At 36.6% G+C, this 12,769-nt stretch overlaps 1 pseudogene; it reads right to left on the bottom strand.

Moving 5' to 3' along the window:
- Positions 1-11,134: 11,134 nt before the first annotated feature.
- On the bottom strand, positions 11,135-12,640 carry LOC149087130 (F-actin-capping protein subunit alpha pseudogene; annotated as a pseudogene).
- Between the last annotated feature and the right edge of the window lie 129 nt (positions 12,641-12,769).

Below are 12,769 nucleotides of genomic sequence, written 5' to 3'. Positions count from 1 at the left end.
GATTCGAAAGTGCCGTCATCAATTTTTAACGCGTTATAACTCCATACTTATTCATCAAATCTAAAAACTGGAAACATTTTTTTCACATTAGTTTCTCACAAGGAATCACGTATGTAATTATTGGGCGGTCGATAGTATCCACCTTGTATATATCTACACTGTAGATTATACAGCGATTTAAAAAAAACACGTTTGTGCTTTATGGGTCTGAAAGCGATGCATTAACTTAGAGTACAGCTGTGCTTGTAATATATTTGTTCGTGTGTGGTTTCGGTACTACGTGTTTTGTATTTTCAATATTTACTTATTGTCCGCGAATATCTGTATATCTATGTAATTTTAGTAACTATTTAGTAATTTTTTGTACATTTAATTTCGTCAAGTGATTTTTTTAACGTACCAAATATGTCTCTGTCGGAAAAAAAAATGATGCAAATGTCTTCAAATAAAATCTTAACCCTTTCAGCGGCAATCCCGAAATATCTCGTCAAACTTGATCTGCTTTATTTCAGACACCACGAAATTTCTCGTCTTCTAATCTTCTAAAAACGTGTTGAAGTTATTTTTACAGTAAAAAATGTTTTCCATTCCCCCCCCCCCTCCTCCTATAATCAAGCAACTGCCAGTGGGTGGAGTCAGCTCCTGTTCAAGTTTAGATAAGAGAAAGAGCGAGAAAAATAGAGAAATAAAAATATATATATACGCTCAATATATTATTATGTAAATGTATAAATAATACAAAATGATTTTTTTTTCAAAAGGAAAATATTTTTCTTCCTAGAAAGCCACTCATATCATGGCAGGTGTTTTTGTATCATTGGGGGGGGGGGGGGAAATAAAAGCGATGGGTGGAGTCAATTTTATTGTTGGGGGGAAGCAATTATCAGCTCGCAATCGAATAAATATATTCTTAAGAATAGGTGGCAATTTTTGTGAAGGGGTTTCGCAATTTCAAGTGTGGCAGTTATAACTCGGATCAGGAAAATTTTAAAAACCGCTTAAAGGGTTAAGAGTCAATATTCGAGAATGAGGCGCAGGCCGCTGACCATTTATTTAGCATGCAGAAATATTTCATGGCAATTTTTTTTTTTTTTGAGTGTGATCTCGCTTTTCATGTCATAAGACAGTGCATGGCATAGTGCCCGAGTGGCATGGTGGTAAGATGCTCATCGTGAAGGTTGTTGTCAGGGTCCCGGGTTCAAACCCAAGGGAGGATGTCAATAAGATATTTTCCCTAACGAACTCGAGGCGACCGCCGATAGACAGCGCCTTCACTTCCAACCCATCTCACTAATGGCAGTAAATTGCGATATGGCCAGAGTTGGTGTTTGGTGAAGTAGTAGTGTATGGCATTGGTCTCCACAACACGGTGCTCACGAAAAACATGGCACCCTTGCTTTGTAAGATGATTTGTAGCAATGCTACATTTAATGAAATAAACGTGTTTGTGTCTACAAAGCACGACCGCTATTACCCCTCACGAAAAATTACACATTAACCCCTGGACACTGAAAAGTTGGGTACCACCAGTTGCTTTTACAGAGCAAGGCTTGCCTCTTCCGGCGATCAAGTAGCCTAATTTATAAAACTTATTCATTTTGGTGAACGCTATAATGGCATGAAGAAAGAAATGTACTTGAAAGCGCCTTTTAGAGAAAAAAACGTAAAACTTTATTCATGTAGACTATCTACTGGATTTCATTGAATGTTTTTGTTAAAAATAAATAAATTTTTTTTTTTTTAACTTCGGGATGTGTTGTTTTAATTCTTTTGTAGCTTCTTTAGTTGTAGATCAAATTTCAACGCAGCATTTTAGCCGGTAGCGGTAATTAATATGTGTGTCATTGACGATCCGCACAGTTTAAGAGGTTCTTGTCTGGAATGAATGACGCTTCTTGAACTTTAGAGGCTCCGCAGAATTCTATGCTGAAAAGAAATTGTTGTGGGTGTGGGGACTGAACACGTATTATGCTTGTAAACCAGGAAGAATGTTAATTGAACACAGTGTCGAGATGACATCAACAATACTGCGAAAGTGTGAAACACACACACACAAGGATTGTCCAAAACATACACTTCAAAAAAATGACGTGCTCCTTTTTTACAAAATATTCCCGAATTTTTTTTCTCAACTCCTTCGTACCCATAAGCGTACACAAGCTTCTTGTATGGGGGAGTGAATGTTCACCTCTACCCTTCCGCCTATGTCAATAATACAGTTTTTCACTGAACGGGGGAAAGCGACAATCTCACTCGCCCCCTGTAGCCGCTTATATTTGTACCCATTAGTAAAATAATCGCTACAGAAGCGTGAATTGTATTTTAGATGCCGCCCCCCCCCCCCCCCCCCGCTTTATTTTTACCAGGCCCTATATTTGCTTCAGCAAATTTATTTTTCAGTAAATTTATAAAAAAAAATCTAATGATTTTAGGTTCAATTTCCTCCCCTCCAAAATACAGGGGGGGGGGGGGGGGAGGACTAGAGCTCTTCGGTAGTAGTTTTTGTAGGTGTCCAAGCACAGCCATCTTAACATGGACCCACCCAGGGACCTCAAGAGAAGGAGCCTCACAAAAATTAGATCTGGTTGAAATTTTCGAGAATTTGACAGACGGGGTCTCGAGAAAATCAATCGGTCCGGGGGCCCCATGATGATCTTAAGACGGTCCTGTGTCAAAGTTGGAACCTGCTTTTTTTTTAATGCAGCATCTCCATACCCAAAAAAATCAAGGTTATTTTCTGAGACTACAAAGCTGAGCTCAACTAATTCATTGGACCATCTCAATGCATGGGCTCAGTCGAAATTCCCATCTTAACAGCATCATTGACCAAAGACAAGCAATTCTATGAGAGGCTTACTACAAGTTTAAAAAAATTTAATAACTATATAATGTGCGGTAATCAGAAGCACCGAGAGATCCAAGGCCGAACCCTGATCACACCATGTGTTAAAAAGTCTCTGCTAATCCAACAGGTATCATGTCCAAAGGGGGACTACCATTGAAAGGTGATTTGGTCACTTGCGAATACAGGGGAAAAGTTTTGGAGTTGAGCACGCTCCCCAGGGCCGCAACTATATGTTTAGTCAGCCGGAGCACAGGGCTGTCTTAAGAGCATCATGGACCCAAGACCTAGTCGTTTTATTGAAGCTCTACCTTGTAAAATCTGAAAATTTTCAACCGGATTTCATTTTTGTGAGGCCTATGGGCCGTGCTCGGGTGGACCCATGCGTTAAGACGGCGATGCCAGGCAAGCACGTATTTTGGTGCCCCTTGTAATGTTGAAAAAGATATTAAAGGGTGAAATTCACCAACCCCCCGCCCCCCCCCCCCATCGCCTCCTCTGGTCTGGCGCCCGGAGATACATCAGCTTTGGCTGCCATCTATCAATCATTGATCATTTTTGTCGCACCGTGGTCATTTTCTGCACACGACGGCTAATTAGAGCGGGACCTACAATTTATTGCCGATTCCGAATGGCAGGCTTGTTTTTTATACTCATCGAGAGGTTGGTGCGCTAACCCTTCGATGGGGGGAACCCCTGCGGTAGCATTTGTTATGCTGCGGTCAAGTCACCGTTTTTTGTTGTACCGGGCTGCCATCTATCTAAAAATATGAGAACTTATAATGCACCAGAAATATGCTAATGAATCACTTGCACTAGCTATAGGACACATGCTGACATCTAATATTTGTATTTGTAAAGCAAACGATAAACTATCAACTTGTTCCGTTTCTGAACCATAACTGGCATCAAATTCTTGACACAATCGGTCTTTTTTATCACTGGTCAAAGGCGTCCGAATTTCATGTTAACTAACATGGCGGCCCTCTCGGTGAATTTGCAGCTAGGCCTTGATGGTAAGTTTCTTACGATATTGCTAGCACAGGCTGCCATCGATGTAACGAACTCTCCCAAACAAAGCACCAGTTGGGAAAAAACGCGTCAATGGTTGCCCAGATATATAACCGACAGTTAAAAAATAACCTGTGAACATCCAATGATCACTGATGTAAATATGGTCGGTCTTGACTTACTATTGTTTCTCCCGAAAGCTTTACGGCTCTGAAATACATAATTTCAGTGTGGAAAATATTTCCTAAATGGTTTACTAGCTTTTTTTTTTCAAGGTTGGTACAAGATACGAGTTTTAGTTTCTTTTTTCACAATCATCAGATGGCAGCAGCTGTTTCATAATTACTTTCATTAGGCTTTCTTTTTCTTTCAAATCTAGCACAACTTCACAGTGTGTTTCCAAGGACAATTTCACTACCGAATGACACTGAAGGTCCCAATGTTTGGCATTGATTTTCCAAAACTGAATAAAAAAAAATGTTTGTGTAGAAGTCCCAAAATTTAGAGATGCCAAATTTAAACAGCATATATTCAAGGGTGACAAACCAAACATTTTGAACCCTATAGTAAAATGGGGTTGGGGGTATCTCATGCTTTTGTTGTTCGAGAAAGATTTTCATAAACCCTCAAAGCCTACGCACTTGACTCAGAGAACTGGCCTTAAAAATATTTAGAATGTTCCTTAGCCTCAAAATGACTCAATTTTCGGATAAATTCTTATGCCTTTAATTTGTTTAATGTCTCTGTTGCCTTTAATTTATAATAATAATAATAATAATAATAATAATATTTATTTGCATATAGGCCATTGGCCCGTTACAAAGACCGGCAACATCATAATTACACACAAAAATACATTTACAAAAATACATCATAATTCAAAAAATAGTAATAAAATGAAACGAGGGTCGGGGGTTAATTAATTTTTACATATCAACTTCAGATAGAAGTAAACAGACATTGTTAAAAAAATTGTGTATATCTAATATAAAATTTCTATTCGATGAGTTAATATTTAATAATTGCAGAAATCCATTTTCATTATAATTAATAAATTCACAGTGCGGCAAAATATATCTGTTACGGTAAACATGAAAAAGGGAACAATGAAATAGGATATGTACGACACTGCCATTGAGTCCAGAACTACAAAACGCACAGATCTCTTCACAGTTATAACAAAATGTAATTTCACCATTGTCACTCAGAAAGGATAAACTAGATCTCAGTCGGAAAAAAGTACGAATGACTCTGAACGGTAAATTAAAATTAAAATATGGCTCGCGTAAAAATGAAAAAATTAAATGTTTATAATGTGGGAAATATGTTGAGTTTAAAATATGATTATAATCTTTATGATAATCGCAAGTTACAATATGATTTAAAATGAAAGGTATAGTACGTTTAATTTCGGGAATAGACAGTGACCATACATAAGCATAGCCATATTCGGATAAAATATGTTCAACTTGGGAAACCCAGTTAAAAGTTGTATTGTTATTTTTCCGATTTTTAAGGGCAATAAAACATTTTTTTGTTAGCCTGTTATCGCCAAGATTCAGAATGCGTACCCATAAATTCAGAATTAATTTTATTACCGATCGTTTTAGAGTTGCTCGTCCAGTTTCGTATCGTATTATATAGCCAGGTGTGTTGGATCTCAATCGGAAAACTCTTTTTAAAAAAGTTAAATGGATTTTTTCAATTTCGTCAAGGTACCCGTGACTCCAAACACCAGAACCGTACAATAACACCGAGGAAACAAGTGAGTTAAACAATTTCAAATGAGTACCAAGGTTATTGCATTTAGTTTTAATTAACAAAGGTATTAAAGAGTTAACAGCAACTTTTGCTTTATTAATAAAAAAAGAAGCAGCTATGGAGAAAGAACCAGAAGAAGAAAAAGGCACACCCAGATAAGTATATTGTTTGGACACTTCTATTTCTTGATTTTTCCAGAACCATTTATCTGATTTGGCAATTTTGCCCCCTTTTCTAAAAATAACAACATTTGTTTTATTCAAATTAACTTCTAATTCGATACTCTCAAAGAAATTAAAAACTAAATTGATTTTTCGCTGTAAATTTTGCTTCGTATCAGCAACCAGGACCATATCATCTGCATAAAGCAGGATATGTACTTCAGTATTAGAGTCAACACATATGCCAGGAATACCCGAATTTTCCAATAACGGAACTATATCATTGATATATAGGGAGAAAAGGTTAGGGCTTAAGATCTCTCCCTGCAATACACCAGATTTTATAGGGAAACTTGATGAAATCTCCTCGTTAAAACGTACATATGCTTTTGCTTTATCATAGAAATTTTTTATAGTTAAGATGAACCCGGGACTAATTCCATAACGAGATAACTTTTCCCATAAAATGCTATAATTTACAGAATCGAACGCGCGACTGAGATCAATGAAAGCGGTATAAAGTTTACGTCTCTTTTTCGAAAACTGCAATTGGATTAAAGAATTCAAAGTGAAAACATGATCAATACAGCCAAAACCCTCCCTAAACCCTGCTTGGTAATCACTAATGATATTATTTTCACTTAACCAGAAGTTCAGTCGCTGATTTAGAATGGAGGTGAAGAGTTTGCACGTACAGCAAACTAGAGAAATTGCGCGATAATTTGATACGAGATGGACATCACCCTTTTTAAAAATGGGGTTAAGAATTAATTTTGACCATGCGTCGGGGAATGTATTGGATGACAATATTTTATTAAAAAGAATTAGTAAAAGAAGTTTAGCATTTTCTGGTAAATGAATTAAAAATTCATTTCTAACATCATCGTGTCCAGGTACTTTGTTTTGCTTGAGTTTTTTAAGATTGTAATCAAGTTCGACCATGAGAATGTCCCGATCTAAAATTGGATCTTTATAAGAAATTATGATATCTCTCGCAGGTGCACTTGAGTTTCTTGAGGGCATAAAATTGGAAAAATAAGTGTACCAATTTTCAATTGAAATGTCTGGAACGATTCTGCGATTTCTTTTAAATTTATTTATTAGGTACCAAAATTCCTTTGAATTTCTGGTATTCATTAAATTAGCATTAAAATCTAAAAAATAATTTTGTTTACTTCGTCTCAGGGTACTTTTGTAACTTTTCTTACAAGATATGTAGTTTAATCGATCAATTTCTGAATGAGAGGACCTAAATCTCTTTAAGGCCCGTTTACATAATGTCAACGCTTTTTTGCATTCATTATTGAACCATGGTTCATACAGCTTACAATTAGAGCCGTAACTTCTCACCATTCCCACGGAACGAGCAGCATTTTTTATGGCATTCTCAACAACAGAAACTGAATTATCAACCGAGAGACTTGAAAAAAATTCTGGAGAGATTGTCATTTTAGAGTTTAACTCACTACGGAAATGTTCTTTGAGAGCAGGATTCCAAATCAATTTGTTAGTGGTTAATGTGCGAGGTTTTTGTTTATTATTTTTCTGGGATGTTCGGATATTTGAATGAAAGGATGTCACCAAAGGGCTGTGGTCAGACTCAATCCAGTGAACAATTTCAAATTTATTTATAAGCTGCAATAAAGCGGGAGAGGTTGCAACATAATCAATGACACTAGATCCCTGCCCCCCAATAAAAGTAAACTGTCCAATAAAATCACTCGCTATTCTTCCATTTAGGATTGTCAATGAGCAATCGTTGCATAGATCCAAAAACAATTTTCCACGATTATTTAAATTATTATCAAGAGATTTACGGATTAATGAAAGGGAACTATGAAAAATATTATCCCCGGTATATAGATCACCTTTCAGTCCAATACGTGCATTAACATCTCCCTACAAAATAACATTAAAACCTTGATCGATCAGATTGAGGATTACATTTTTTAGAGGGAAAACTAAATGATCATGAACTGTGCCAGGGGGTAAATATACACCAACAATAGCAATCGGAGACACGTTGATTTGTTTTAATTTATTAATTTTACAAACAATCCAGTTTTGCGATGAATCAAAATGTACAATATTTGCGATACCTGATTTGATTCCAAACATTATCCCACCCGAGCATCTACCAAATTTGTGTGTTCTACTTGCGTTTATTTGAAATAACTTAAAATTTTTCCAAATTATTGGTGGCAGTATATTTTTTGACATCCAGGTCTCAGTTAGAATAAAAATGTCAAAATTGGATATACGGCGGAAAACATTATGCGATTTATTTAAAAATCCATTAATATTCCAATAGAAAATATTGAATTCGCTTTGGCTACACAGATTTTTTTCTTTTCCAACCATTGCATCGGAATTATCATGATTACCGTTAATTATATTATTTGAATTTAACACATAAAAATTGTCATTTTGATTTTTTTCATTTGAATTGACATTTTGATTGTTAACATTAAAGATACGGCACTGACCATCAACATTTAAATCGGCATTTCTGTTACAAATGACCAAATCAGTGTGTGCATCAACAAAATTCAAATTCGCATTTTGAGATAAAGGCAACAAATCAACACTTCGATTTGCAGGTAATAAATCGGAATCAAAATCACTCTCAACCAGATTAATAATCTGATCGCAAAAGATTACTTCATCATGTAAATTAGATCCATGATGATTAGAGATTCCAGAGTCTACGTTAAAAGTTATGTTATTTAGCAAAGACTTTGCATTATAATACACTGAAGGATTTGATTTCTTAGAATATTTGGACAATTTATTTATATGGGATTTTAATTTCACGGGCTCTCGGCCGCATTTTCAGAGCTTATTCGATAGTCTATTATTCGCTGGTAAATCACTGATTAATGTTCTCAAAAAATCATCATGACCATTGGTTGAAATTAAAGTATTCGAATCTAAATCGTACGTAAATCGCATACCTTCTATAACTAGGCAATCTTTCAGCAATCTTGTTTTCCTACCCTTAAATATGGCCACCCTCATAATTGGTTTTAATTGCTCTCGGATTATTTTAAATACACGACAGAAATCTTCACTAATTTTTATGCGTTGCGCTGTATCACTGAAATTTTCCTCTACTGGATTACTTATTACTGATGGTTCATTAGTTCCGCTTGGACTTTTATTCACATTGGAGGCACTTGAATTCGGAACTGGATCAAACTTTGAAAATTTTACACGCTTCATTTTACGATAACTTTGAAGTACCTCATTTTTGTCAGATCTCTTAACAAATTTTGCAATAACAGGAGGATTCGTATCATTACTATGCGGGAGGACATGCACAATGTCAAATGTCACAGAAGCGGCATTCGGGATTTTCACGGCACGTTAATATTCCTTAAGTCTGTCTTCACATTCACCAGAGCTGGAGTTCTTGTCGACGTCCATTCCGTAAAAAATCAGATTATTTGAACGCGAGTATTGCTCCTGATCGACCAGTTTCCATTTGAGAGTGGAGATCTCAGACTTTAGCTCCTCGTTTTGGTCTAATAAAGAACTGTTGCTTGCTTTCAGGTTTTCAACATCTGACTTTGTTTGAGCAAAATTCTTTTCAAAAATGTCAAACTTAGATTTAAGATCATTAACGGCACTTGTATTACATAGCAGCAAATTTTTGATTTCCAAAAAGTAGTTCTCGCACTCACATCTCGAAGAACGACCACCATTCGAAAGGTCAGGTGACGACAAAACCCGCGGCCTTTTGGAGGTGTAATTAGGTGCACTAGTCGGGGTACGTACCAAAGTCCTTTGAGGTTTGAAACCAAAATCCTGTAGTGACAGAGTTCTTTCATTCTCCGTCGGAGTGACAGGTCCTGGATTTCGCTCGATACCGGAACGAAAGAGTAACGCCGTAGATACTGCTGCCGCAAGCAGGTAAAGCAAAATATAAAACACACTTCCAGATTTTTCCCCTCTATGTGTCGCTTGTTGGTTCACAGATATACACATTTTCGGGATAATTGAATACTGCACATGAGAGAAATAACCAACACGGCATCTAAATTCAACTGCGGAAATCGGCATGTTGATAATGACCGATGAAAAAAATAAATAAAAAAATAATAACCAATTCAGTAGTATAAATATCTCCTTTTTTATCACTTAATATAAATGTAAATACTGGAGCAATTCAACACACGTCCGATGTCTACGGCTGGGGTGTTGCCTTTAATTTATTATGCCTTTTTGGTATGGGCAGAAACACTGGATGGCGACACACTATAATGGGTTAAATACATACAAGGTATCTCAGGAGTAGGTTTTTATGAAATGCTACTATTAAACTGTACATCTACCTTATACACACTCTGCTACAGAATTCCTGATATATGCTGGAATATATTTATTGTGAACCTATTTTAGAGTTTTTGTTTGTGTGTAATGCTTGTTATGTGTAGTGCTGCCATCAATTTTTCTAACTGAGTGAAGTGTAATAATTGAGTAATTGTATCGTTGTATGCCCGTGATTCTCTCTGTGACATTTTTTATGAAATGCTATCTATCTATCTTCCAAATTCAAAGTTATATTTGTACGTAGATCATACAGAAAGTAACAACCAATTTTACATTCCCTCCTCGTAGGTTATGCATTCTTTGATCATTCAAGTTTGTCCAGTTCCTCCCCCCCTCCCCCCCCGACTGCACTCTTTAGTTTTCCGTGAGTATTGGTCACAAAAGTTTATTTTTGCAGATTTTGCATTAATTTAAAATTAACTGCCTGATTAAAATCCTGCCGACTGAAGTACAAGAAGTTATTCGATTCTTGAATGCTCAAAAAGTGAATCCTGCAGAAATTTATCGTCAATTGAAGGAAGTATACCGTGATACAATAATGAATAAAGGAAATGTGAGAAGGTGGCGTATAATGTTGAACGAAGAACAAACTAATGCCCATGACTATACTCACATCGACGCCCATCACTCGTTACAGATGCATAGCCGCATGAAGTCAATTACAATCTAATAACTCGCCACAATCGGCAGGATTTTTAATCAGAGTTCATTATAAATGAGCACAAAATCTGCAAAAACAAACTTTTGTGACCAATACTCACAGAAAACTAAATAGGATAGTTGAAGGAAACTAGACAAAGTTTGCATGGCCTGCACGGCAAGAATGCACAATCGGTTGTTACTTTCTGGATCACCCTCATAGTTGCATTGATTACTATGATATTTGGTGTTATCCAGGCTTGATAGATTGAGGAGCATCAGCTTTCAATGCTGAGTAACTAACGGATTTAGATCATAAATTTCTATCTGCAATGCCAATTTTTTATATATATATATATATATTTTATTATATTTCTACACAACATATTTCATACTTGCGGATAAGTAGGCTATCCAATAACATTGTGTCTATCGGTAGTTTCATTTATATCTATATTAAATGCTTAAAAAAATAACAAAACACATAACAATGTTCAAAATAAACATAATGTGAACAACAAAGCTTGAGTCCCGCATCGCAAGCACCTGAACTTGGTGAATAGAAAAATCAAAAAATTAATTGAAGAAGGGAACAAAAAGTATTAGTCAATGAAAACAAATTGTTCCAATAACTATAGAATCATCAGCAAACTAATTCTCTGAGACACTTGTCAAGTCAAGATCGATTTTTCAAATCACTCCCAACTTTGTAAGAGAGAATCTTTGTCCAGTCTATTTTCGTTCTCGTGACTGGAAGCAAACGTCGCAAAGCTTTGAATGTTGTATCAGACATTGTCTGATAGTTTTCAGACAATGCTGTCTGATATTCAGCTTCGGCATCTCCCAGAATTTCGATGAAATCTGCCGCAAATTGTTTTTCGCTTAACAGCATTAACGAATCTCGTATCTCTTTCGAGCTGAGCAGCTGCACATTACCATCCTCATAGTAATGGACTTGAATTTTGAGAATGCCACATATTTCTACGCTCGTCATAGAGTTCGGGTTCAATGTCACATTCCATATTGAGCGCCAGCTGCCGTTCCAAAAATTAACAGGCTGAAATTGATGATCTTCTATGCAGGCAGTCAAAAATATCATGCCAGTATCGCAGTCGGTGTAACTGAACACACAACATGTGCCATGTTTATAGTGGTCCTGGACATACAGAGTGAGGGCGCGCTCCAGAGCTCTTCGCCAAGGCTCTGCAGTTCGATCAGGTTCGAACTTGCCGATACTGAAAGCTTCTTTTCGAAAGTGGTCGTACTTGAAGGATTGTCGACTTCGAGGATCATAGAAGTTGTCGTTGCCAAGATCATTGAAGTCAGTTATCAAAGTCGAGAGATCCGAGCCTTGGATTTTGACAGGCATGAGCTGATCCTTGTTATACTTCGCAAGCACATGGTATAAAACATTCTCATCCATCAGTATATTGTCATTGTTGACAAGAGATCTAACATCACTGAAAACTTCGTTGAATTCCCCTGGAGGCGACTGCAGTATAAATCCACATGATATCCTCACCTCGTGGTGTGGGAACTTGAACAGCTGAGCTTTGAACTCATCCTCATCAGCTGGACTATCACAGCCCACCACAGGCTTTTTAATCATTGGCTCCAATTCCATCATCAACACCCCGTTCAAAAACTTAATAGATTTCACAGAGTCGATTTCCTATACTCTATTCAACAGCTATACAATTTCTTAACAGTTTAAAATATTACTAGGCTATTGGCTACTTAAAGCCCTAAAAACTTAAATCAAGGAGAATTTTAAAAGAATCAACAGTCCTATATCGTATCAAATCCAATAAAACACCTAATATGAATGGTCTCTAGCGTCTAGCCGTTCAACTGCTGTCATTGACATTTGTTGACACTTTTGGAGCCGGTGGTGCGGGCTTTACTGAATATGTGAATGTGGTTCCACTGGATATAGGTCAAGTATTTGCTTGAAAATGAACTGACCATATTTTTTTGAGGAAAAGTATAGGATTTCGGACCTCGAAGAACAGGAAACTACGGA

Source organism: Pholcus phalangioides, unplaced genomic scaffold (assembly GCF_987345545.1).
Source record: "Pholcus phalangioides strain wild (caught in Gottingen) unplaced genomic scaffold, Ppha-v1.0 ptg000004l_1, whole genome shotgun sequence".
Taxonomy (NCBI): Eukaryota; Metazoa; Arthropoda; class Arachnida; order Araneae; family Pholcidae; genus Pholcus; species Pholcus phalangioides.
The sequence above is the reverse complement of the archived record's forward strand: the minus strand, read 5'-3'. Positions and strand labels throughout refer to the sequence as shown.